Raw genomic sequence first — 27,489 nt, forward strand, 5'->3', positions numbered from 1 at the left:
AATAAACAGATGTCGCAAAACTATGTTTGGTGTCGTCTCGAATTCCAATATAACATTCTCCGGTTTATCGATATGTTTTATAAACCCTCAAAACAATGAAATTTCCGAATCTTATTGGATACCAATGAACGATGTTTGAGCTCGTTTCAAAATCCGATGAGGTGACTTCCGGTATAGTGTTTTAAAGGAATACCTAGTTCAAGGAAAATGGCAAAAACTTTCAAAAAAATCCAAAAAACCGGAAGTCACTGTTTTGCATTTCAAAACCACCTCAAATATCATTTTCCGACGTCTACTTTTCAATCTCTTTTCGAAAGTCGCCATCTTGGATTTAAGAACCATCTCAAACATTGTTTTCTGACGTCTACTCATCAATCCCGTTCCGAAAATACCCATATTGTTAGGGATTTCAAGCAATCTCAATAAACCGGAATCCGCCATCTTGGATTTTGAAACGAGCCCAAACATCATTTTCTTGCACTTACTCTTCACATCCGTTCCGAAAATAATCATATGATGCGCGGTTTCCACAATAATTACACAAAACTTTTTTTTAAGAAGTAAATTCCAAATAACGTAAACTTTTTTTACGAACAAAATCCCAAATAACGTAAACTTTTTTTTACGAACTACCTCTTTTTACGAGCCCCCGTTTAGTTCGGTGTATAAGATACCTTTTAGATCCCACCGAATGACCAGCATCGTATTCTTTCCGAAGTGATTGTTTTTGCAAATGATGTCGATTTGATTATCAAAAAAATCCATTTCTCATTCCTCGTCACGAACCGAAACAGAAAACCCGTTCTTTCATATCGAGAAGGCAAAACTAAAATCGTTTCTCACTTTTGCTACTGTCTATCATCCAGCTCATGAGGAACCCATTTTTCCTCCATAACATGTTGATTATCAAAAATCGCTTGATACTGTTCTTATTTTATTTTTGAGTTTGGGTGTTATCTTCGTTAAACAATCTCTGCAATTTGGCATCTTCAATTCTTTTTTGGATGACCTGTGCGTTGTTTGTCTTTTACACTATGATTCCCACTTTGAAATCGTTTACACCAATGTGCACAAATCGCGTAGTTCACAAATTCAGTAGTACTTATTCTTTCAAAACAATGTTATGAATCAAAATTCAACGCAAATTAAAAATACAGCAAAGGTTTTTTGGAACGTAATGTTACTGCAAAAAATAGCGATAAAGGTTCTGTTTGCAGAGATATCTCTTAAGAAAAAACCCGCATTATTCTATGTGAGAAAGACAAAGTGTCACAAGAGGCACATCATTATAGCACTCCACATTTGAGCTTAAATAGCTCATTTTTTGGTTTATGTTTAAGCTGTTGTGTGACAAACCCCAAATTGGATTAGTAAGTTGCTGAATTTTGAGTTGTTATTTGACTTACACTAAGTAGAATTTTGCACGTTTTTGAGTAATTTTTTTTAATCTTGTGACTCATTACAATCTGATATTTCTACACTGGTGGCGTCATCTTTTGTTAAATACGCGAAACTAACTTTGAAATGATCCGGAATGCCGGTCGTAAGTAAGTAAAATACATTTGGGATTCATTCGGCCTCTACCTTTGGTAGTTAGAATAAATAAGATATAATGATTGTACCCTGACAATCATTATATCTTATTTATTCTAACTACCTGGTTGGAGTAATTTTAGTAATTTAATTTAGTAGACTTGCACCGAAAAAGAGACAGCGATTTTTTTTCTACTTCGAGAGTAGATGGGAGGATGCCAGATTTTCAATTTCGGCCGACGTAGCTTATGGATGAATTAAACAGGCTTCGAAAACATGTAGTTGAAAAGAGAGTTCCTTTCTTTTAATTACTAAAAAGCAATATAACTTAAGATTCCAATTTTTATTACAAAGGACATCTCACCAGCAAGTGAAATTACCAACAGCCTCTGACTGTCACCCACGCTGCGGAAAGTCAAAACCCAGAAACCACTTGGTCTTCGAAAGATAGTGAAAGTTTGTCGATGTTTTGCAATATCGAGTTTTGCTTGATGACAATTGAGGAAGGCAATAAGCGAAAGTCGGTGTGTCCAGAGTGAAGTATGTTTGTATGTGTTTGTTTGTATGACTTGTTCCTTGCATGCATATCCCTGCTGCGTGATGATGCATAAAACTTGTCACTTTCCAAAAGGGATCTCTCGACCCTTTTAGGTGTCTGCGCCCGGTGTGCATTTGCATAACGCGGCAAACGAGAAAGTACTTCACATGAATGAAGGTCTGCATGAATTATGATGCTTCGATGTTTTGCACTTTATATGTTTGTTGCCACATTCCATCCGAAGTGCGATGGATTGGTGATCGTGACTTGTTTGACCTGGACCAAAACAGATCCGTTTTCCAGTGTGTCGATGTATGTTATATGAGCTGGAGTTTGGATTACAAAAAAGCCGGAGTCGTTACGGATCTTTTGATTATGTAACCGGGAGTAAGCGTTGCACTCTCGGTACGACTATAAACCTGTTTCAAACCACAAAGAGTGGTTCCTTCCGAACTTGATTTGCTTTGGGTAAATGTTTTCTGAAATTTTTTTTGTCATGCTGTCGATCATTGCATTTGAATGCGCATTGCATGCGCAAACCACCTTTTGTTTATATTTACATAAACTTCTGCATTCTTGACCACAACATCAATTTGGTGGAGAATCGTTATTTTGTTTTGCGAATGTCATTCGGATGAGTCCAAGTGCTTCAATATTTTTAAATTTTCAACCGCAAGTTTCCGTGATTGGATTGCAAATTCTATTGTTTTTAAATGATCGGTTAGATTTTAGATTGGTTCCCAGAATAACTAGGTATGATGGAATCGTCGAGACCGGGCACAATAATTACGTAGTGCTATGTGGCGGCGGATCGTGAACCAAATAGGAAAACAAACTGTGATAATAAATTGTTGTTTTGTTGTGTGTTGTGCGATTTTACAGGAAAGGCGTCGATTTCATGAGAGAAACAATTTTGATCAAAGTGGGAATGAAATATTCCAGTTATTTAATTATGTTGTTAGTTAGTTGATAATCGCAATCGCATAAGAAATGGACCGCTATTCATTGCATTGTAGGAACAATAGAAGAAAATACGTAACATCGTCTGTGCTGAACCGGTTATCGCCAAATCAGCCATTAGACACCGTCTGTCAAAGTTTCAACACTGTCATCAATCAACCTCTCCGGACCCGGACAGCAAAGGTTACGTACGGATTTCCCTCTTTTTCTTCGCGACTGTCTGGCTGGCTGATTGGACTCGGGGGTGGAATGGATGAAACTTTTGTATGTTAATTATCCCGACGAGGAAATGATTTCTTGCGCAAGGTGGCAGCACTTCATCATTCACCGAAGGTCACTCAAAACCCGTTGCGTCGTGATGGTGTTCGATTGGGTACCCGTTTTCGCCATTTCGATAATCAATGTACCGGCGTGGGAGTATCGGACATTGTTATCTCACAATCTGTGTCTGTACTTGTCGATAGGAGGATGTTCGTATGAGATCGTTGTCACTGCTAGTAGAAAGTGCAATATGACGGATGGTGTCTGGTTTGGGTTACGATGATGTCATGTTGATTCAATGCTAGCAAGTAAGTGTGCGAAAATCTTTGTGGGGATTGCATGTCATTGAATAATATGTATATATTTTTTCACACTTGACCGTATTTATAATTTTTTATGCTTTATCAAAATTTACCCAATTTTGGTAAGTTTCTCTTTAGAGTGCGTTATTTATATCCATTCATATGTGCAGTTACCAAAGAGATTCTGGTTGAGATAGAAGGAAATCAGTAAATTCTAGTTTCTCTCTTCTCATCGCGTCTTGGGAAAGCTGAGTGACTCTTCAAAGCTCCCTGGAGCATGTTTATTTGTTTATTTGTTTATTTGTTTCTTATGATTCATCTGACATAGTTTGTCTTATTGAATAAAAATTAATGAACTAAGTACACTAAATTTAATTTTCACGATACACAATATGAAAAAGGTCAAGTAGACGTTGATGAAACACACGGGACGACACATTAAAATCGAAATACTGGAAAAACTCGTTGAATCTCGTACAGACAGAGCGAAAAGGTTCGTGCTGTCCATAAACCGTATTCCTTGATTCCAGGAGCAGAAAGTTGCGTTGACGAAGTGATCTTTCCGGTGCGTAGAGATTTAACCGCATTAGCAAAGATGGGCAGTCAATATCCCCCAAAAGCAGTTTAGCAGCAAATGTAGCTTGAGCAATGATTCGTCGTGTTTCCAATGGTTCAAGATTCAATAGACGACATCGATCGGTATAGGGCGGTAAATTCATGGGGTCACGCCACGGTAGCAGTCGCAGAGCGTATCGCACAAATTTTCGTTGAACAGCTTCAATCCTAGTTTTCCAGAGAGCAAAGCACCACAGCGTTTGACTCGAGTATAGAGCGTACAAGTGAGCAATACAAAGATCTCAAACACAACGGATCCCGAAACTCTGAGGCAATCTTCATGATGAAACCGAGTTGACGATTGGCTTTGGCTAAAATTTCGTCATAATGAAGTCTAAAAGTCATTTTTTGATCCAGAATGACACCAAGATCCTTTATATTCTTCACTCGTGTCATAGATCTTCCCGCAATGAAATAATCGAATATGACAGGATCAGTTTTACGATGGAAGGAGATGATACAGCATTTCTCGATACTTAAACATAAATAGTTCTTTGAGCACCATTCAACGTACGTTTGAATCATTTCTTGTAACTCAATGCAATCCAGGAGACATTTGACAACTTTAAAGATTTTTGTGTCATCGGCATAGGAGAGTCTGCATTCCGGTGGTAATAGTAGCAGAAAATCGTTCATGAAAATCGAAAACAGCAGCGGTCCAAGATTACTGCCTTGCGGAACTCCGGACAGGTTTGAGAAAACTTCTGAAGTCGAGGAGCCAACTTTTACACTGACATAACGGTTTGTTAGGTAGGATCTGAACCATTTCACGCTCATCGATGAGATTCCCAGTCGTTGCAATTTTGATAGAAGAATTCCATGATCCACTCGGTCAAATGCTGCTTTGAGATCCATATATGCTGCGTCGATTTGCCATCCGCCTTCCATACTCTGCACACATTTCGAAGTGAACAACATGAGATTAGATGACACCGAACGTTTCGGATAGAACCCATGCTGCTCGTTATCTATGTAGTTCCTACAGCTGGCAAAGAGGGAATCGTTCACAATAATTTCGAACAGCTTTGAGCAAGCACACAAAGACGTTATTCCTCGATAATTGGAGACATTGCGTTTATCACCTTTTTTGTGAACAGGAAACAGATAGGAGAACTTCCATCGAGAAGGAAACTCACATTGTAGAGTTGGAAGGTTAAACAATCTTGCTAGTGGATAACTGAGAGCGCCTGCACAACGCTTAAGCACAGATGAGGGAATACCGTCGGGTCCAGCAGCGAACGACAATTTGTTTCAATTTGTTCAATGCGACTCTAACCATTTCTTCGGTTACAAGCGGAATATTGAAATTAAAAATATCACGAGGCACATCTGTGACTGCTTCGTCTATTTGCATCAGTGTAGCAGAACTTTCGTTGAATGTTTGTTTAAAATGACGGGCAAATAAATCGCACTTTTCCTTTTCGTTGCGGGCCGTTTCATCGGTTAAGTACATAGAGTGCGGAAGGCCAACCTCTCTCCTTTTTGAGTTAACGAAGGACCAGAAACGTTTAGGGTTTCGACGAAGATTCATTCCAATACGTTTAATATAGCAACGATATAGAAAAATGTTGTAACGGCGATACTGTCTAGTTACTGTATTCAGTTGTTGTTTGATGTACTGCGAACGAGTGTTACAATATTTTCGTAAGGTGGCAGAACGTGTTCGCTTAAGAGCACGTAAACGTGGATTAGACCACGGCGGTTTTAGCGGTGGACGACTAGCTGGAACAGCTTGAGAAACAACACTTTCTACAGCATCGCAGAAACATTCAACAGCGTCATTGACATTAGCAGTCCTTTCAATGAATCGCCAGTCGATAACGGAAAGTAGATCGTTCAGTTCGGCATAATTGACTCGACGAAAGTCAAGAGAGAATGAGATAGATGGTTCGTCGTACTCAATTGGCGTTGGTATCCTAAACTCAACGCCTAGAGCGGGATGGTCCGCGTCAAGGTCAATCAGTGGCTCAACTGGCGAGAAAACGTTTATGACCGGTAAAGCGACATCATTTGCGAGTATTAAATCTAACAGACGATCGTTTCGATTCAGCAATGTATTAATCTGGGTAAATCCATTCAGGTTGAACCCATCGAGAAGAGCGCTGCAGGCAGTCGGAATTTGCGACAGCAGTGGATCAACGAAAGGTAATCCGCCTTCAGGAAAACACCATCGTAAACCGGATTGATTATAGTCACCGAACAATAGCGCAGGAGTGCGGGGGCTTAATCGGAAAGATATCGAACTCAAGGAGTCTATGTGCTCATTGATACTCACCGAGTCGTTTTTACGATCAGGGGGCAGGTAGATTACTCCGATACTAAGCGAATCTCGTGGGAGTTCAACCAATACCCATAACTGCTCAAGCGATACAGATATGATTGTTTGATCAATTGAACTGCTAAATTTTTTCGATACTGCGATCAGTACGCCTCCTCCGCGTGTTTTGTGGCTGTTCAGCGGGGAGCGATCACTCCTGTAAACAGCATACAGGTGACCGAAGAGTTGCACAGAGAAAATTTGATCATTCAGCCAGGTTTCCGTTAGGACGATAATGTCGTATTCGGCATCCGAAACAGCTAGGAAGAATGCATCAATTTTTGTCCTCAATCCACGCACGTTCTGGTAGTAAATGCGTAAACCATTCGAAAAAGTAACACTAGAAAGCGGAAAATTGTGACAGTGCTTCACAAGCATGGATCAGGACGATCAGAAAAGAGACGGGTGGGTCATGTCAGAGACATAACTGGATGACGAGAATACAAATCAATTTTTTAACAAACACATTTTTTACTATTTTTCTGTAAGGTTGTTCCTTCAATTTTAGTTAATACTTGTAGCAGTCATAAATGTTGCATTGAATCTTCAAACTTCACAAAAACCTACCGAAACCATTTAAGGTAAAATCAATATTTAAATGTATTTCGAAATGATTCAAAATTTAAGAAAGTTCTAAAACCTACCGAACAATCAACATAAAGTTTATTCGGGTGGATTCCATAGTAGGAATTTATTACCGAGCTGAGGCTCTCTCTGAATTTAAAAAAAAATATGCGCTTTCATTTTAATCGTGAATGTAGAGATAAAAATTGAAATTATAACTAATCGTCTTGAAATAAATGCGCTTCTCACAAAAGTGCGCATGATTTGTAAAAAAATCTTTTTTTGTGATTCATCGTCGTTTCTGTATAAATTAGCCTCTTGGCGTCAAAACTTGTGCAGACGTTCTGAAAATGAAACATAAAAGCTAATCGTGTTTCTCTTTTTTTTTAATTTTGAAATTTATTTGATGTCAGTAAACGCTACGGTGGAATATTAAAATGGCGGATATTAGTAATAAATCCCACAGCAAATGTGTCATAAATGTACTTCAAAACCATCACATTTGCTCTGAGTGAAACTGTCGTCTAATGCACATTGACTCAAAACTAGTTTTGTGAAGGAATTGAACGAACAACAATGTTTCAACGAAGGAGTTTGAAAGCAATATCGAGATCTAATTATCACCAGCCACGTACCCAGAGGGGGGGGGCCAAGGGGCCCGGGCCCCTCCCGAAATCAAAAATAGATATATAATTATTTAGAAGGTCTCAGACAATAATGTAATACAATAACAGTTCCAGTGGAAAAGTTTAAAGTGTATGTTAAAAACACTCGTAAAAGGCACACCGAGAATTAAATACATAAGCAATCTTCAGTAACATTATTTTTTTATCTTTGGGCCCCTCCCGAAACGAAATCCTGGGTACGGGCCTGATTATCACTCTAGTTATTTAATTTCTGTTGACTTACTGTTGAAACCTACTATGGATGTAAACAACATTATTTGTCTTATTGCATTGAAGTAAATGCACACGTTTAATGTCAAGATGCATTTGCTCCTTAAGCAAACCTTCAAGTTCTTATATCGAAGGTCGAATTTTGCACTGCCTGAAGTCAACAACAATTGTATTCTTTCGTGTAGGCGGTAGCTTTTGTTCGTTTGGTTCACTCATTTCGAGGTCGTTCTATTATTCACTACAAAAACTGAACTTGGTTTCTTCTGTCCCGAACGTAAGCGGTTTTGTTTTATCGACTGACTTGGATGAGATGTAAAAGCGAACTTTATTTGCATGCATGTTTTTGATCTAATAAAACAATATTCAAAAGTATTTTCATGTTGAGTCTTTTCATTTTCTCACAACAGTGACCACGCTCTTATCTAACAGACTGTAAATTGAGTCATATGTTTATTTGCGTCATCTGTAAATTTAACAATTGTTTGCAGTGCAGCTCACGCCAAAGATTTTGATCTGTAACAAATAATGAGCAATTTCGCTATGGGCTAGAAAATCAACTATAAGAGCATTTAGGTTATAAACTGATAGACTAAATAGACCGTCATGCACATACATGTCTTCCTTATATTAGTCAATTAAAAAAGCTCATGGTTTATAATCATCTTTTTTACTAGCGAACAAAACGTGTCGTAAGCCCACAGCACTCAATCACTGAAAATATTCCGTATTTCTATGTGTCGGTTTTGCACGATACGCTTTGTGCGATGATTCGTTGAAATTTTGCGCGCCTTATTTTGGTACTGAATTTCACCTTAATGCTTGCTCATACCAAACATTTTAGAAATCATAAATTTAGAATTATTTTTGACTATCTCATACTACTGAAAATTTTATCATAAATTGCTGAGCATATTTCCGATGGTATGGAAAGGAAATTATATTGCTGCCACTAAATACAACAGGAGCTATTGAGTCGAATTAGTTTATCCATACGTGCAAAATGCTCTGCTAAAAACACCAAAAACTGACCCATCTTCATTTGAAAGTGTAGATGGTCGCAACCTAGTTGGGTTGTTCATTTGCTTTCGATTTTTGGTTTTGCTAACAAGCTAGCCTGAGCTTTGCTCGAACACACCGTCGTTTCTCTAGTGCTGTGCGGTGCTGAACGGTATTATGAAACCCGAGGCCCGGTCTCCAGTCCCGGCTCTTTCACGTTAAGCAAATTTGAATTTCACCTTCGCTCTGGTCGCAGCAACCGGGCCAGAAAGCAAAGACGGCGGCCATCGCGCATCGGCCGCCGTGATAATGTAATCGTGGTACAGATAATGCCATTATAGTCTGGCCTGCTACTGAACCCAGAAATTTATTAATGCCGGGGCTGCGTGGTGTTTGCTGTGATTGTTTGTATTTTGCTGTAACGGATTGCTTCATATGGGAACGATGCGCGCATGTTTGTAATTGTTTGCCTGTTATTGGTGATGATTGTTCAACGACGAGAGCGCGCGCGGGCGCTAAAGAGAGGAGCCAGCGGGCTACGGTCAATGATAAATTGAAAAGTTTATTTACAAGATATTCCTCAACACTGTTTTCTCTTTTACTATGAGAAAAAAGCTGGTCTGGGAATTTCTTTCGGCAACTCCCATACTTTGTGATTGGATTGTGATTTTCCGAGAAATAATATCTTTTGTGGTTTGTGATGTAATCGCCTGGTTGCAAAATTCTTGAACGTTATTTTTTTCTTTCTTTGTTAGACTTCTACTGACTTGTGACGAGGAATATGGCACCGTTCGGAGGTTAGTCCCTCGCTAAAACAAAAACAGCATTCTACAAGTTTATTTCTTCATTGATCTGCTTATTGAAGAAAGGATCATTTTAAAAATCGTCTGGTTGGTTCATAGACCGGTTCGATTCAAACACTATTTGCATAACTGTGGCAACGCTTGACACTTAAACCGAAGGACGACCAACGTAGAACTGCTTTTTTCATGAATATTCGCATATTTAGTTCAGTCTACCGGGATCGGAATTTGATTTGTATCACAACTTACTTGAATTGGATTTTTGAGGATTTCGAATCTCTATAGAATTTACGTACCTGAAACGAAATGAAACATATTTTAATTAGTATGATATTTTAATGAACAACTCTTATATACTAAAGAAAACGTAAAAATGTAAATTTACATTGAATATAAACGAAAAACGATAAATGATAGCAGTTTCTATAATTTTCAATGTTCATTTTACAAATTCTGTTTAAACACTATCAGATATGAAATACAAATTAGTCCTCATTTTGTACCAAGCCTAAATAACATTTTTATTTGGGTTTTATTGCACGAAAATATTTTTATTGCATGAAAATAAATTAAGTATAGTTTTTAAAAAATTAGGTGTAAGAAGAATGAATGTAAAATTTAATCTCTCGATCGAATTTCTCTCGATGACCCGTCTGAGCATCACGAGTTAGCACGCTGCTGTGGGGATTTGCTCTGAAGCAACAAACGGACGCTCATTCTCGTTTTGCGGTCCAATTCTATACGGGTAGTGGAAAATTGCGATAGAATCATTTTACTATTGCCGCTTATTCTAACTATGTGCATGTAACATTGGTATAAGTTGTTTCTATTAAAATGTCTGTGAATGCTCCACACAAGGATTTTGAAATATTGTAACCCAGTATGAGAATTATCAAGTCGAATCCTTGATTCGATTTTCTGCGATAATTGACAACTTGCGATTTTCTCTTGTAGAAAACTTCTCCCCCGATTTATGCATGGAGAGGCTGCGAGTTCTTGTAGTATCATCTTCCAGATTGACGATGTTGTATACAATATAGAGGAATATCGAGCCGCTCTCTGCCAAATTATCGGCGATCACCAACACTGCTTGTGATACTCATATGTAGGTAGATTTTAACCGGGTGTTGAGTACAATATGATGTTTCATTTATTAATTCGAAGCTCATTATCTGATTTTTAAATTTTGCATTCGAAGACGAAAAATAACTCACGTTAAATTGATGTCTATTTTTAGATTTCAAGTAAGTCATAAAATTATAGATTCGTATCTCTTATTTAGATTATTCCGGACTTTTTTATCTCAAAAAGCAGAACTGAAGAGTCAAAACATGTATTTCCGAAATAACAAAAATCTTACTCAATCTTTCAGTAGATTAATAACAATGTATACCGCGGACCCACACGGACCGAAGAATTCGGCCAACATGGATATTCACCAACGCCATATGGAAGACTCTCATGCAATATTCAATTCACAAGCCACTGCCGATCGCCAGCAGAAGGGTGGATCTGCCTAAGTCGACCATTGCGACCCAAACACGACATTACCCAATGATACAACCCTAGTTTTAAGTTAGTCGTTAATTAAAATTAGTAAAAGCCCTTGGCATCTTAGAGCTTAAGCAGTGTGCCTTAAACATTATATTATTGAATAACAAAAACAATGTATTATCAAAAAAACTCGTTTTAGGGTAAAGTTTTATAATCCCAAGTAGCAACTAAAACTTGTTAAAATTTTCATTTTCACAATTACTACAGAACGGTTATTTATGTCAGATATTTTCGAAAAATGATTTTACATGTTTTTGTAACGAATGTGAAAATCATTCATATTACTGCTTGTGAAACCAAATCAAAAACCTAGAAGGATAAAGTTCCACATCGGTTTATTCAACTGATTCTACTAAGTTCATTTGAGCAGTTTAATTTTCGGTTTCTACTTAACAAATATTACTGCCATTAAACATATCAAATAAGAAACTTTTTTTTTGTTTCAATTATAGAGGCTTTAACATCTTAGGTCATTCGCCTCTTCGGACCAGAAAATCTTTCTGACCCTTTGTGCGGGGTTGGGAATCGAACCCAGGCGGGCTGCGTGAAAGGCATCAACTATCCCATCACGCTATACCCGTCCCCAGAATAAGAAACTTGTTGCACATCATACAAGCAAACTGCGCTTTTTTCAATCGCACAATCGCTGCGAGAAGAGTGAAGAAATACAATGCTAGAACAATGTTTGCTACTTGGAATATGCCCCCTTGGTGAAATGTAGTTCCCAAAATTGGGCACAAAATTTTAGACCGCTGCCTATTTTTTTCAAAAATCGGTATATTTTGGGAAAATCAATCGTATCTCGAAAAATCTATTTAGTGAGAACTGGTTTTGCGAGCAAATACTATGTTTCTGTATCGAGTACAAAAATCAGTATAAACACCAATAAAATGGTATAGTTGGCAGCACTGACCGACACATAGAACCCAAGAATATTTTCAGTAATTGAGCACAGTGGGTTTACCATACGTTTTGGGTGCTTGTAAAAGAAACTTATTGATTCACAATGGATTTGTGAATATTTAACAATTCGAACATATCCTAATTCGATCTTTATTGTTATCGGTTACTTTTTCACTAGAACTATAAACCATTAGTATTTATCATTAACTAACATTAACTACATGTACTGACTAACATGCTAACTATTTATAAACCTGAGCTTAGTAGCAAGAATAAATTCTCTTTCTGAAGAACTATTAAAAATACGAAAACATTCCAGTATTTTCGGTATCTTTGCCAGTACCGAACAGTAATTCACGGCATGAGAGAGAGAGAGCGGTCGAATTTCATTGTCGATTGAAAAACTGTTGAAGTACGAAATTGCTGCACATTCACTAGACAATAAATCTGTCTGATTCTGGATCCAGGTTTTATGAAAGTTATATGTCTCAATGTTTTAAAGGAACGATAATACTTGGCTTGTATTCATTTCATTCGGTAGTAAGTCTAGGTTAAATATTAAGCTTTGCTAGATCAACATTGAGTTATTTCAACACAAAACTTAATGTTGCATAGATTCGTGTCGTTATTTTGTTTGTAATTTTTGCTCACGATATAACGCCAACGAACCCACCGTGCATATCTCACACCAACAACACATTTTCATTTTATGATCTGGAATTCGTGATTAAATTTTCAACAGCGTGAGATAACTATGAATCATTGGAAAAAAGCGTTTTCTAAAACTTTTGAAAATAATGAGGAAAATTAATCACGCTTGTTTTCCTTTTTCGCACCGGAACGACGGAATTGAGGTACTTAAGCACATATCAGTTTCGATTATCTATTGGACGAGTATAAAAGGTAAGCTTTGATTGAAAATCGTTCATTCCTTCTAGTGCTTCAGACGGAACTGGAGATTCCCCCACCAACATCAGTAAGAACAAACCAAGTATAAAGCGTGAAACGCTCAGGTCGTGCCTTCATTTGGACTCCGATCGTCGGGAGCAGCAGTCGCCAGTAATGAGAGCAGAAATTTTGCATGGTACAAAACTCCAAACGCACAGGTCGTGCTCTCATTTGGACTTCGGTCGTCAGGAGAAGTAGACGGCAATGAAAATGCAGATCTTTTGCGTGGTACAAAACCTCAAACGCACAGGTCGCAGAGCCAGTTTCTCTTCAAAGAAGGTCGATTGTATCATCCTGCTTCTGGTCGTTTGCATTGGACCAGAATGCAACGAACAATGGACAACAATCGGCAACATTATGCAAAATCAGCCCTTCTAATGGCTCCAAATTTAATCTAAAGAACTATAAAGATTGCTTCACTGCAAATCGGTAATTAAAACCATCAGTGTAGTGCAAATCTGGGATATCTTGATCAGCTTTGTGCAATTTTTGCAGTGCAAAATTTGCAACAGTGCTTAATATCGTTTCTATCCAAACAGTATTTAATATCTTAGACCAGGGGTTCCCAAACTATTTTGGGTCATGGACCCCTTTAATAAAATTAACTTAGGCCTCAGACCCCCATCAACAAATTCCTTTGAAAATCCAATTTCTTGCTTTTTTAATATTGATGTAAAATACTTAGCGGATGGTCAAATAAACACAACTTTTTAGCGTAAATATTTCAAACAACAACTTATATCAAACAATAGGGGGTCGATTTCTAGACCTCGTAGAACTCCATAGTCAGTTTAATAGTTTCATTCGCTGTAATACTCAAATCCGAAATGAAATAATAGACATTAAAATTATGTATGTTGTTATTTAGAACCATAATAGTATACCTAAAGAATTATGCGAAATTTTCCTTCACTATACTGTATACGGCCCATTTTCCAAACAGTTGTGGTGTAGTAGAATTTTCTGCTGATTTGCTCTGTAAAATGCATATTACCGACTCAGAATAGATTCTAACTCAACTCGTCACTCTCTATCACGAACGCTTTCATAAAAGGTTCTTTTCAGAACAATCATTATTTTATCATAAATTTATACTGGTTATTTCGTTATATTTAATTGTTGGTCAGAATGTTCATTGTAACTAAACTGTGTTTTTGTTTAGGTGTACCGCTTCAAATTCTAGTGTGAAAAATGGGAAAGCTTGCACAGTTCACACAATCGATCAACTCGGAAGTATAAAGAAAGGGTATCAGTTTTATTCGTATTCACGACATCCAGTTATGTCTCTGACATTACACACCCGTACTTTTTCAAATTTCAATTATTTCGCCTAAAGTTTTATAATTCTGAATTGCCTGAAAATACTTGTGAAATGTTACTTCCAACACAGTTTCAGTTCTAAAATCATTTCCGTGGTTCGGAACAGTTATTGTTTATACATTTAAAAACCTTTTTTAAATGTATAAACAATAACTGGTGGTGTAATGATGCCTTTCTCATATCAATCATACTGTCATATATAGTACTGTGGTATTCTTCAAAATAATTTTCTTCGATTCTTGAAAGAATAACTGAAATCGGTTTGTTTGACCGTCTACTGAGAAAAACTATCAATTGGAGAAGATTTGAGGTCGATTTAAAAAAGCTTTTTTTTACGGGTTTTCGCCCTTTTCAGTGATGTGTTTGTAAAAATCGGTTCAGCCATCTCCGAAAAAAGTTAGTGCAAAAAAAACGTTACATACACACATACACACATAGACATTTTGCGTACTCGACGAACTGAGTCAAATGGTATATGACATTCTGCCCTCCGGGCCTCGGTTCAAAAGTCGGTTTTCACAGTGATTGCATAACCTTTCTATATGATAAAGGCAAAACCAATTATTGCTGGGCAAAACAAAATTTAAGAATTCTAAGAATAAAAGTGAAACATTTAATTTCGAATTCATAAGTGTTTTGGTTTTTTTGAAATTCTGTCTAGTTTTTGAACAATTGATCAAAAACGCGATGCGCGCATTTCGCAACATTTCACCTTAAGAAAACATTGAGATATTTCTAAATGTATAGATATATTTTATTCCAGAATGTAAGTATTTCATTGCAACATGGCTGAGAAGGTGGGGCATAATATCCGTAAAGTGACTAACAATCTCAATATTTTGACAACTGCAATAAATGTTTGAAAATTTACATATTTGCAAGGAATATTCTTTGATACAATTCTTTTCTCTGTTATTCCCATAATTAGTCTCCGTAATCGCTCATTTCTTTTGTCTTATTTACTATAGTTTTTAAACTAATTTACTATAATTTGAAAAGTGCTATACTTTACCACTTTCGAATCTTGATTATTACTGGAATATTAATAGAAATGTTTGTGATTGTGTCACAACATTCCCTTTGAAAAATTAAATGAGCTTTAGTAATAATTTTTACTATCTTCCAATATTTTATGGAACTTACCGCTCCTTGTCGAAATCATGAAAATTGAATTGCAAGTTTGAAATCTTGTTAAGGACTTTCATATAGAAAAATCTCAGAGAAGATCGGAGTAAATTTTCCTGCTGTTTGGAAATTTGGAAAAAAATTAACTACGCGATTCGATGGCCGATAAATCCGGTCGTGGAAGGAAATGCTCTACAAAACCTAGGTAGGACGCTTGTATCGTGAGAGAAGTTTTAAAAGATTAAAAATAAAACAAGTCGTTCCATCAGAGAAACACGAACTCAAAAAGAAATTTGCTGTGCGTCGACCTATTTTCAGCAGTTTTCAGAGTTTGTAAAAAAAAACCATTGTGATAATTTGCTTTCTGGAAATATGTTTTTCGGTCTGATGAGAGTAAATTTAAGATATTTGATACCAATCAGTGATAGCTTTCATGGGTAAAATCTGGCAAGGCCCTAGGTCTGATAAGGACATTAAGAATTCTGTAAAGCATGGCGGAGACAACAGCATGGTGTGAGGGTGTTTCTTGATGGTTCTGAGTTAGAGAATTGGTTCTTATCGATGGGATTAGGAATGCAGATAAGTGCTTTGACTTTTTCTCTGAAAATTTGGAATCGTCCTAACTGAAGGTTAAGCTCGAAAATTGCTTCTTGTTCCAACAAGACAATGTATTAAGTGTAAGTCAATAGTCCGAAACATTTATGTGTTGCATAAAGTTCATTTTTTACTGGCTAGGATAAAATAACGAATTTTTTTTTTTAATTTATTAATATCCCATATTAAAAATCTGAAGGTCTCCATTTAGTCCTAAAAAGCCGATGTCAGAAATCGCGAAGGTAGCTGGAAAAGACTGATGTGCAATTTATTTTCGCCTGCACTGTATATACTAAATAAGTAGAAAAAAGCAAAATGCTCAACTTCTGTTCTCTAGAGTAGAGGACCTGAATCAATCAGTTGGCAAAGAAAATTTGTTTCGAGAAAAGAAAAATAGTGAAACTTGGATTAAACTGTCGCTAAAAGCACCCGAATTTAGGATCTTCATCACGGCTACTACCATTTGTATTGCACTTGTACAACTTAATCAGACATTAGACGAAGGGCAAATCTCATCGCAGCCGCGCGCAGACTCTTGTCTACGGTTCCGTCGAGTGCAACCGATTCGTTCGTCCTGAGATGTGCCAGTCAGTCAGTCAGTCAGTCACCGAGTCAGCATGGTTATGAACACACGCGAGCCGCCTACCGCTACCGCGACAGAGGGACTCAAAAATAGACGAAAAAAAAATTTATAGCTCTCTGTCACGTGAAAGTTGAGATGTGAGAGGTTTTTATAGGGAAATTATGCACTTCATAATGACACTGGTGGCCAGCTACGCAACAGTCAGCCGACAGACTGGACCGGTGGAACACCGAAAGGTTATCGGTTAATGGCGAGAGCCGAGTTGCGGGTGACGGTAGAGGGAACTGCTAGAGATGTTATAATGGGCTCGGTGGCCAATTTCTAGTGTTTTGTAACAAACGATATTTAATAGACTCGACGGAGAGGAAAAAAAACAAACCGGACAGTCTGCTGGTTAACCTGGTTGATCCGGTTCTGCGGTTAAGCTCGAACGAAAGTCAAATGGAAGCTGCAACAATGGTCGGTCAGTCAGCAATATGGTTATGTACTCCGATGTGATCATAATCTCGACCTCGATTCGCCAAATTGTTATACAAATCCGATCGAGTATTTCAGGTTGGCCATCGTGTGGATTGATTTTGTTCGAACCAAGTAGTAGTGTTAATCGATAAGCGTTACGCTATATCGATAGGAATTTGTTGTTTTGGTTAGTAGATTCATACGGAAATAGCTTGAGGCTTATCGGCCCTTACTTAAGTTTTGAACAACTGTGTAGTTTTCAAGTAATACAATGATAATTAGAGTCAAGGTTCTACCACTGTAAGGGAGATTTGTTCGAAAATATAAGCGAAATGAGTAACCTGATTCCATCTGGACTGAGCGTAAACTTTGATACTTTTTTATATTCACTTTAGGAGACAATATTCTGATTTAAAAAACACCGTATTCATCGTTTCTGAGTACAACAGCGAAAGCGTAGTTCGTGTTGACCTTGCGCAAACCTGAAATCTGCTTTTAATAAACAACCATAACCGGCTTCTCGGAGCATCAAGAAGCTACTTTGAACCACTGCTGGGTATCAATTTTTTTTTGATGAGTTTAACCGATAAGCTCTGTCTGGCATTCAAGGTCCCAAGAAAACATTACCATTTGATATTGTTTTGAGAGCGTTGTGTTAGATCCAAACTAGATTGTGACATTCCAGGTAAGGTATTACTTGTAACCAGGCTCTTTATGTTATGTTGCGTTTATAAAACTTATAGTTAGATCTAGTTGACATTTAATGACAAATAGTAAAAGTATTTGTTCATGTTCATAAAGCAATTTCGAACCATTATGTGACCTAAACCCGTAGAAAACTTCTGTTATTGTTTTATCTCAGCTTCGTCTATTTTTTATTGGCTATGATAGTCAAGCGATATTTTAGACTCTAAAGGTGTTTTTGTATTTTCAAAACTCATGGGCAGCCATTTTGTAGAACATTACTTGTGGAGAATGTCGAATCACTATGTAATAAGCAAAAAATAATCGATCGGAAACTGCACCTCTGAAAAAACAATATTTGTTATCTCTATTTGTCATGAAAATCCTATTTTTTTAAATAACGAAGTCAAAAATAAATAATTAACATCAATTTTTGTTCGAATGGTCTCAATTTGCAAAGTGATCCGAAATTCCCCACGATTTTTGAAAATGACAAAATCGAGTGTTTTTTATAATGCTTATAATTTTGAGATAAATTGGCATTTTCGGAGGAGAATTGTAATTTTTATACTTAGCTATTCGTTCTGAAATTCTATTTTTTATACTCAGCCTATAAATCCGGAAACGGAAGTTATATCTGGATAAAATCCTAAGTGGTTTTATGAGATCTTTCATTTGACCTTATGCTTATGAAAATTGATCGAACGGTCTCTGAGAGAATCGAGTGCAATATTTTCAATTGCTGTGCATTTTACCTCGTTACTCCGGAATCGGGAGTCAGCTCCGGATAAAATTCAATAGCAGGTTTCGGGAACGGGCGTAGGGTGATGGGTAAGACCATCGCCATTAAAGCAGCCTACTTGAGGCGATTCTCAATCTCGCACATAGGGTCAGGAAATTTTGCTGATTCGAGAGGCGAATGACCACAAGGTCAAAACCTCTATAATCAGAATAAAAAAAATGCAGACTATGGGAGAGAACTGTTTCACAAGGCTTACAGCCCTAATATATTGTATCTTCCTATAAATAAAAAAAACAAATTCTAGGCAGCACTATATATGTATTGACAAAGGGGGAGCAAAAAAATACGCGACCGCCACAACTTGAACAGAGAATCATAGGATCACATAATACGTCCGCTAACACTCCGAATATCAAGGGGGTTTCGACTGGCTATATCTTAACTATTTTTGACCGATTTAAAAAAATATATCACCATTAGAAATATAAATTGATTAAGAATGCAATGTTCCAAGAGTAATGGATAATAGAGTTGTCTATTCGAAGCTATCTTAAAAACGTGTTTAATCCACCTAGCAGTGAGATGATACCTATTTTTATCGATCTGCATGTGTTTTTGCATGAATATTCTTCGGTGTTTAAGTTTTCATGACATTATTTTAATGACCGTCGTTTTAAGCGACAATTTGAGATTTTAATCACTCATTACTCTGTAATGTCGAAACTGCAAATCGGATCACATTTGAATCTAGAAGTGTGATAATCGATTAAACATGCCATGATATGTAAGTTCCACTCTAGAGTTTACGGTAATTTAAGGTACTTCCAGAGCCGGTATTCAGGAACCAGCATAACCCAAACCGATTCGTATGGCCATATGACGAATAAATTACAACAGTTTTGAGTCCAACTTTGAAGCTTTTCGGGATTGTCATCTTCTATATCGGTTTGAATTTTAAAAATTCATCAAGTTTGTTTTAATTTGAATTTTTGTTTCTGAAATTTGATTAGGCTTTTTTTGAGAAAACGATTGAGCTTTGAGAAACGATTTTATACTGGAACCGGAATTCTAAAAGCGGTATGGCCGAAGTCAGATAAATTCACCTAAGTAGCTGTACAGTTTACATTTGTTTCAAAATATTTGAAAATCAGTTAAGACATCTTTGAGAGATAATAGCACGAATTAAATTTTTAGGTGCCTTCTGATAGACAACTGAGTTCCACTAAAACTGAAAAAAGTTAATTTTTTTTATCGACTATCCAAATCTGCTAACCCGATAAACCTGATTAATTTATGTGGAATAGACATTTTTATACTATCCCCGAAACCCCGGAAGTTGGATCTGACTGAAAAGCAAGATGTTTTATAGAATTTTGAAACTTTTCATTTGAATCTTAGATGATTCTTAGATTTCATTTGAATCTTAGATCGGTTCAGCCATCTACGAGAAAAATGAGTTACACAATTTTGATTTCGTTTCACATATCATCCTGTAGTTCCAGAACCAGAGGTCGGAACCAAACATAATGCAGGAACTTTGTTTGGGAGCATACGACTTTTCGTATAAATCTGAATTTGTAGAAAAGAAATTTTCCGAGAAAATTAAGTGAAATTATTTGTCACACACGCATTTGCTGATCTCGACGAACTGATTCGAATGGTATATGGATGTTATGTTGTTCCAGCATTTATTGCTGTAAGTAGTTTAAAACAAAATAATTAAAAAAAATTCTGCCACCATCTGGTTTATATATGTCATATTCGAACGATTATGTTGCCAAAAACGAGCCGTGCTAAAATCGGTCCGAGGCTAAATATCATGAAAAAGGATGCTGTACACAATCCTTTTGGTACTTAGAAACAATTGTATGTAACAGTATAAAAAATCGTGTTTTCCGTTGCTCCCAAGCATTTCTTTGTCATACAGCGCTCAAAACTCCTACTGCTGGAATAGGGGGAAAAGTCGCTTACAGAAAAATTTCGATATCTCCGTTAAAAATGGACGGATTTTAACAATCTATGGCTTGTTGGATAGGTATTACCGTGCGGAATCTAAGTCTGAAAACATATTCTGTTTTCAAGGTCAAATGTGACAGATACTGTAAAAAAATTTTGACATAAAACTTTGTATAACTCAAAAAGTAAACATCCGATCTCAAAACCATTCAATAGCGTTTTGAGTGACGGGGAGACCTTTCATTTGCGACTAGTTTGATCAAAATCGGTTCAGCCATCTCTGAGATCTCGACCTCTTAGTTGACAACACACATACAGACACACACACATACACAAACACACACACACACAGACATTTGCTCAGTTCGTCGAGCTTAATCGATTGGTATATGTAATTCGGCCCTCCGGGCCTCGGAAAAATTTTCTAAAGTTTGAGCGAATTCTATACCTATTTTTTATCTATATGAAAATAGGTAAAAATGTAAACCAAAGTATTTTGAAAAAAGTTGGAACTGGGAATGCCGGAATGTTGATAGATTAATCGAGAAATCGATTGAAATTACTCGATTGGTTTGAAACTAATATTTAATTGTTTAACTAATCGAAAATGGGACAAATCTAATACTAATTATCGAAAAATTATTCGAGAAATCGAATAAAAACTCTGTTAATCGATTGAAATTTGATCGATTAGCTAAAAAAATTATATTCGATTATTGAATATTCGAGTAATTTGAAAAATCCGACATCGCTAGTTCAAACGCTTACTTTGACTGGCTCTCAGCTCAAATATCTCAGCGTCCAGTTGATCGATTCTGAAAATTTGATTGCCATTAGAAAAATACATAATACATAATAAACATGAAATGTTTCCCAGGTGAAAATGTATTTCATAAAATCAATATGACATCTGACGTATCTCAGGGCGCTCATCTAGCACCTCATCTTTTCATACTGCATTTTCTTCATACTCAAATATCGAAAGGTGCTTATATATGCTGACGACATGAAACTCTTCGTGGAAATTAGAAACATCAACGACGCCGCGATATTCCATAATGAAATCAATCTTTTCCACATTTGGTGCAGCGAAAGTCTGCTCAAGCTCAATGTAAAGAAAATTTAACTTAATAACATTCAGTAGGAAAAATTAAACTTGTAGAAAACTATAAGATAGTACGAGTTCTAAGGCGTTCACTTTTGTGGAACACTACTAAGCATAATCAGTAAAGCAAATAGTATACTGGGCTTTATCAAACGCTTCGGACTTTCAGGACAAATATATAATCAAATTATTATATAGTACATATGTCAGACGTATTGCGTATGCAATCCATATAATATTGTTCACGAAGAACGCAATAAATCTATAGTACTTGAGTACTATGGCTCTATAATTTTCATATAATTTCTCCTCTCACAATCTCTAGTTAGTTTGATATCGTTAAAAACCAGAAAAGTATAAATCCACAGCTCGAAAAAATCTTGTGATTTTACATCTTATAAGATGCACATGAATGGAGTGTCGTATTTCAAACTAGTTCATATTCAAGGGTATGTGGCATTGTGTGATTTGAAAATTGCATGGATTAAAAACAAATGAATTAAACAAAAAAGATCGATAGCATAAACGCGACTTGTACCGAGAAACATCAGTTAATCGACTTAACCACAGAAGCCCATGACAGATTGATGGCTAATTGATACATATAAATTCGTAAAGCGGCACTCGGTAGCCGTAGTGTAGTGTGAATCTCATTCGGAGCCTGTAAAATTCTGTACGAGTGGAATCGGACAGCCTTCCGCCATCTTTTGTGAAGAAATGCTCGTCTGCTTCGGCTTTGCCGGCATCTCGTATTTTTAGTCGTTCTCTCGCTGAAGGCTATTTTCCTGCGAAATGGAAAGAAGCTGTAATAGTACCAGCTCACAAATCCGGAAACGTACATGACGTCACGAACTACAGAGGCATTTCTATCCTTAGCTGCCTCCAAAAAGTTTTCGAGCGTTTGATGTCCCGTTTGACCCGTCAGCAAAGCACATCCTCACAACCAATCAGCATGGCTTTGTCAAAAAATGATCAACTACTACGAATCTAATGAGCTACGTTTCTACTCTGATTGACAAGCTTGAAAAACGACAACAAGTTGATGCGGTGTATCTCGATTTTTCTAAAGCTTTCGATTGTGTTCCTCATGTACTAGCTGTTGAAAAATTGAGACGAAATGGATTCCCTGACTGGATAACAAACTGGATTTTTTCGTATCTTACAGATCGTAGTGCTTCAGTTCGAGTCGGAACTGTACATTCTGATCCTTTTGATGTTACATCAGGTCATCGCAAGGGAGTCATCTCGGACCACTTCTGTTTGTGCTATTTGTGAATGATCTTTGCAATGAACTGTCGTTGTTTAAAGTAATGTATGCCGACGATTTAAAAATTTACCGAATCATCAAGCCTTGTAGATTGTTGTGCGCTACAAATGGACATTGAATGTGTCATAGATTGGTGTGATAGAAACGGCATGAGTGTTAATGTTAATAAATGTAATACCATAACATTTTCACGAGTTCAGTCTCCAATTTGAATACTCAATGATGGCGAATCCAGTCAAAAGAGTTTCTTCTGTAAAAGATTTAGGTGTAATTCTCGACCGTAAGTTACTCTTCACCGAACAGCTTTCGATGGTTATTGCTGAAGCTTTTCCCGTCCAGGGACTTCTCAAACGCAACACTCAAGACTTTAACGACGTTTATTATCTCAAGGCAGTTTACATTACTCTAGTGCGCAGTATTCTAGAATACGGAGTTGTAATCTGGGCTCCATACCACAACTTTCACATCGACCGAATCGAACGAGTGCAGAAATATTGTGTCCGATTCGCGCTTTGAAAACTTCCTTGGCTTCAGCTTCCACGTTACGAAGATCGCTGTGTTCTTATCAACTTACCCACGCTGCAAAACCATCGGATATTTCATCAACGACTTTTCGTTTTTGATTTGCTTAATAATAACATCGACTTCCCCACACTTCTGGCAAGGATTCATATCAATGTTCCTGGAAGATCATTGCGAAGAATGGACTTCATACGACGATCAGCTCATCGCACTCTGTATGGACAAAATAATCCAATGGATGTTTGCTGTAATCAATTCTATAGAGTTTATCATCTGTTTGATTTTACTATGAACAAAGACACATTTAAATCGAGAATGTTGTTAAGTTAATGTTTTAAGACTAGATAGATAATAATAAGTCTGTGCGATAGTTTTTACTCTAATCGAAGACAATAAATAAAAAAAAATATTGCGTCATATGAAAAGTTAAGTAGTTATGAATTGTATCGTTTATAGAATTATGTCACCTGAAAAATTCATATTTTTTTCTATGTACTGTCAGGTCTAACATACACTGTTTTTTTTTTTTCAAAAAATCATCTTTCCTTCTTCTTTTTCCCATTCATTTGGCTTCTCCAATATATGTTTCCACTCAGTCATTACAAAAATTGAACTTAGTTATGGTGACTTCACGTCAAAACAACTAAAATGAATATATCGATACACCAACTGGTTTTAGAGACCAGTAGCTCATTTACAGATAAAAAGATGTGATTTTACAATAATTTTCATGCAGCAGGCAATAGAATTAAAAGCTACTTTACAGCTTCATTTTTCAATATACTTTGAATACAAAACTAAGCGTTTTTTGTGATTTGCCACTTTAAGTTTCCATCGATCATGGCTGTAAATCAAATTTTCGATTCCACTGATGTCTGTTTCTGATAGTACTATTGATTTACATGCCGTGTGGATTTTTTATGTTTTTCTGTGTACTCTGAACTATCACCCTTGCGATAAACCGAACAATCTCAAAATTTACCCTGCTAACTCGAGAGGGAAAGGGCCGAGTACTGTCTCTGGTAAATACATTTTCTATTTAATTTGATTTCTTTACGTTTCTTGAGCGGCTACAAGATGCAGACGTTTAGAAAAGTTATGATGATGATGATGATATTTTTCATCAACTGAATCTTACAAGTCCGGGTTTTAAACTCAAAATTTCAATACGATACAGAATCAAAGTCTTGAGTAAATGGGGATTGTAATACCAAGACATTTTTTAGGTTTGCATAAATTAATAGTAAAAGTTTTTATCCGGTTTCAGTTTATTTCATTTACTTTATTTATACATCAAGCAGATTCAATTATCGAAATGTATTCTAAGAATAAGAAGGAAAATTTAATAAATGTTGCTACTGGTACTAAAGTCTATTCCGATTTTAGAGAACAAGAAATGGTACCGTACTGTAATATTGTTAGGCGAATTTTGTACCAAAATACTCGCTATTGAAGTTATGTGATTTTAGTATAACACCAAAAAATGGGAGGAGGAAGTTATGGTCCAAAAATATTACAAGCATAAACAATAGGCGCATGAAAAGGTTAAAATTACGAGCTATTCTGGGCATAGAAAAGGTGAAGGCACTAACGTGGAAGTAATGGCGCCTTTAAACAGATTTAATGATGGAACTAAACTCCCCCAGCAGTAGATCCCGATCGACTTGCTCACTGCCAATTGCGTAATTCACCGCCGAATAATGCATAACAGCACAACCTAACCCAATCATCTCTCCAATAAGCTTCCACTTTAGCCACGAACCCCACGTACTTTCAATAGACCTCTTTTTGCTTCCTTATCGTTCGTTTGGTTCGTTTATACATTTTGTATGTGGTTGTTGTTGTTGTTGTTGCTTCAGTGGCCACATCAAAATTTACATAAATTTATGGGCTCTTCTGTAATCAGATTTGTAAAAATCTTCAAAACACAGCCCCATTCCCATGGTGAGTGAAAAAAGGTACAGTAAGCTAGAAAAGCTGAATGAAGCAGCCCATCTACTTCAGTGCCACACACACCGGTACTGGTCCTGTTTGTAGTAAGTAACAGCACCCAAAGCCATCGGCACACGTTCACCGAAGGTAAGAAGGCACCGGCGATGACTGCAAAAACAAATCGCTGCCAACGACGCAAAACCACATTACATAACAAGCCCAGCATTTGCAATTTCTTCGCCACGCCATAGATGAAGCATCCAAGCACGGTGTGTGTTTTTCCGCGTACGGATGCTGCAACCGGCTGCCCTTTTTTTTGCTTCGTGCTATTGCATTGATTACGCTGATATGCCCGGTGATTCGAGGGAAGAACTTTGTCCATAATAAATAGTAGCGATCGGACTGACAGCCTCAATCGGAGTTTGCCCTTCGTGCCGACCGACGCCGACAATTTTTTTTTTGCTGCTTTGCTCGGTGGTTGGGAAAATTTTCACGCATCAAGCGGAAACATCAAAAGTGACATGCCGCCATCCGGCGGGGTGGAAAAAAACGACAGTGGAATCATCTCGAATTTTCGGCATTTTCCACCTTTTTGGGTAAGCAAGCGGTCGATTAACGCACGATGAAACGACTGTTGATATTTTTTGCTCTGTTGAATTAAACATAAAACGTTATCGAATGTTTCATTTCGCTCCCTACCGACTGGCGATTGACTGGTTTTGATTTGTTTTTTTTTAGAAATTGAGAGTGAAAACTAAGCGCCTCACATCATCGTGTGTGCGTTTTTTAATCTGCCGAATAATGTGAGCCAGTTTTTCGCCTCCGAATGATAATAGCAAATTATTGAATGTTTTCTGCAGCCTTACGCCGACGTTACCTCGATGCTGGTCCAAATTTGACTCGATCATGGCTCCATGCGGCTTTTTATTCAATTTAACTCAATCGAATCGAAGTTTGAAGATCGAGGTCCGTGCTTTGTGGGATTATTTCTTCGTGGTGTCGTTGACCATGGTTCGATCTACTTTTGTGCGTTGTTTTGATTGATGCACTGGACGTTGGTAGAAAGCTGATTTGGAGTGTAATTGTTGCTTTTTTCTTCTTCAGGTGGAAAGAAAGTTGATTTGAATTTGCTCATCAACTGCTTCGAACAACCGTACGACTGAACCGAACGCGTGTTACACGTTTTAAATTATAACAATTATTTTAAAAAGTTATTTGTTCAACACGAAACAATTCGTATCCGTTCCATATTGCATATTACGTTAAATTAAAAGTATTAAACATTATTGATTGTAGGTCGATATTTATAAACCTAAAAAAGCAATGGAACATACCATTTCAATAAGAACAACTTCACCATGAATTTCGAATAACATATAGACATAGCAGTAGGTATTGAGTTGAAACTTGAATTCTTGAATTCAGTTTTTCACATGGCTTACCATAGACAACAACTTTTTGGCAATATTGCCATGTGGCCATCTGATTGTCATAGGTAACAAGTAATCCTTGTATTTTGGCCGAAATTCACATAAAAAGGTATAGGTTTCTTCGAGCGCATGCGTAAGCAATTTAGAATACCGGGGAAAAAGTTCTTCCACTTTTTTTTTCGGTGGAAAGAATCTCTCCGTACTGGGACATAGTTTGCGAATATAAGGATCGCAGACGCTTGAGGGTAGATCACGCACACGCACTTCTATAGCACTATCGTCCATATATACTGGCATCAGCTTTGCGCAGTGGTGATATCGTAACCAATGAGGTACAACCGAGGTGCGATTATTACTAGTTGAAAACTAATATATACTGGCATGTTTTACTTGATTTTTTTTTTTAAATAACTATTCATTGGAATATGAGTTAAAATTAAATTATTAAGATTTAAATTGGGTGTTCAGCCACAAGTGGTGACTTTTCAGCCCTGTTATATATATGTGATTTGGTTATTACCATGAAGACATTATTTGCTTCCGCAATTCTGAGATTTTTGTGTAGGGAAAATTCTAAACC

The 27,489-nt window shown here is 36.9% G+C and overlaps 1 protein-coding gene and 1 non-coding gene across 8 annotated transcripts in view; one reads left to right on the top strand and one right to left on the bottom strand.

Moving 5' to 3' along the window:
• Positions 1 to 27,489, bottom strand: part of LOC131430266 (uncharacterized) — a 125,742-nt gene that overhangs the window by 84,336 nt on the left and 13,917 nt on the right. The gene's annotated exons all lie outside the window — the stretch shown is intronic.
• LOC131433368 (U4 spliceosomal RNA) lies at positions 27,208 to 27,346 on the top strand. Its single transcript, XR_009230178.1, has one exon. It is a non-coding gene; the product is annotated as a U4 spliceosomal RNA (small nuclear RNA).

This window comes from Malaya genurostris, chromosome 2 (assembly GCF_030247185.1).
Source record: "Malaya genurostris strain Urasoe2022 chromosome 2, Malgen_1.1, whole genome shotgun sequence".
NCBI lineage: Eukaryota > Metazoa > Arthropoda > Insecta > Diptera > Culicidae > Malaya > Malaya genurostris.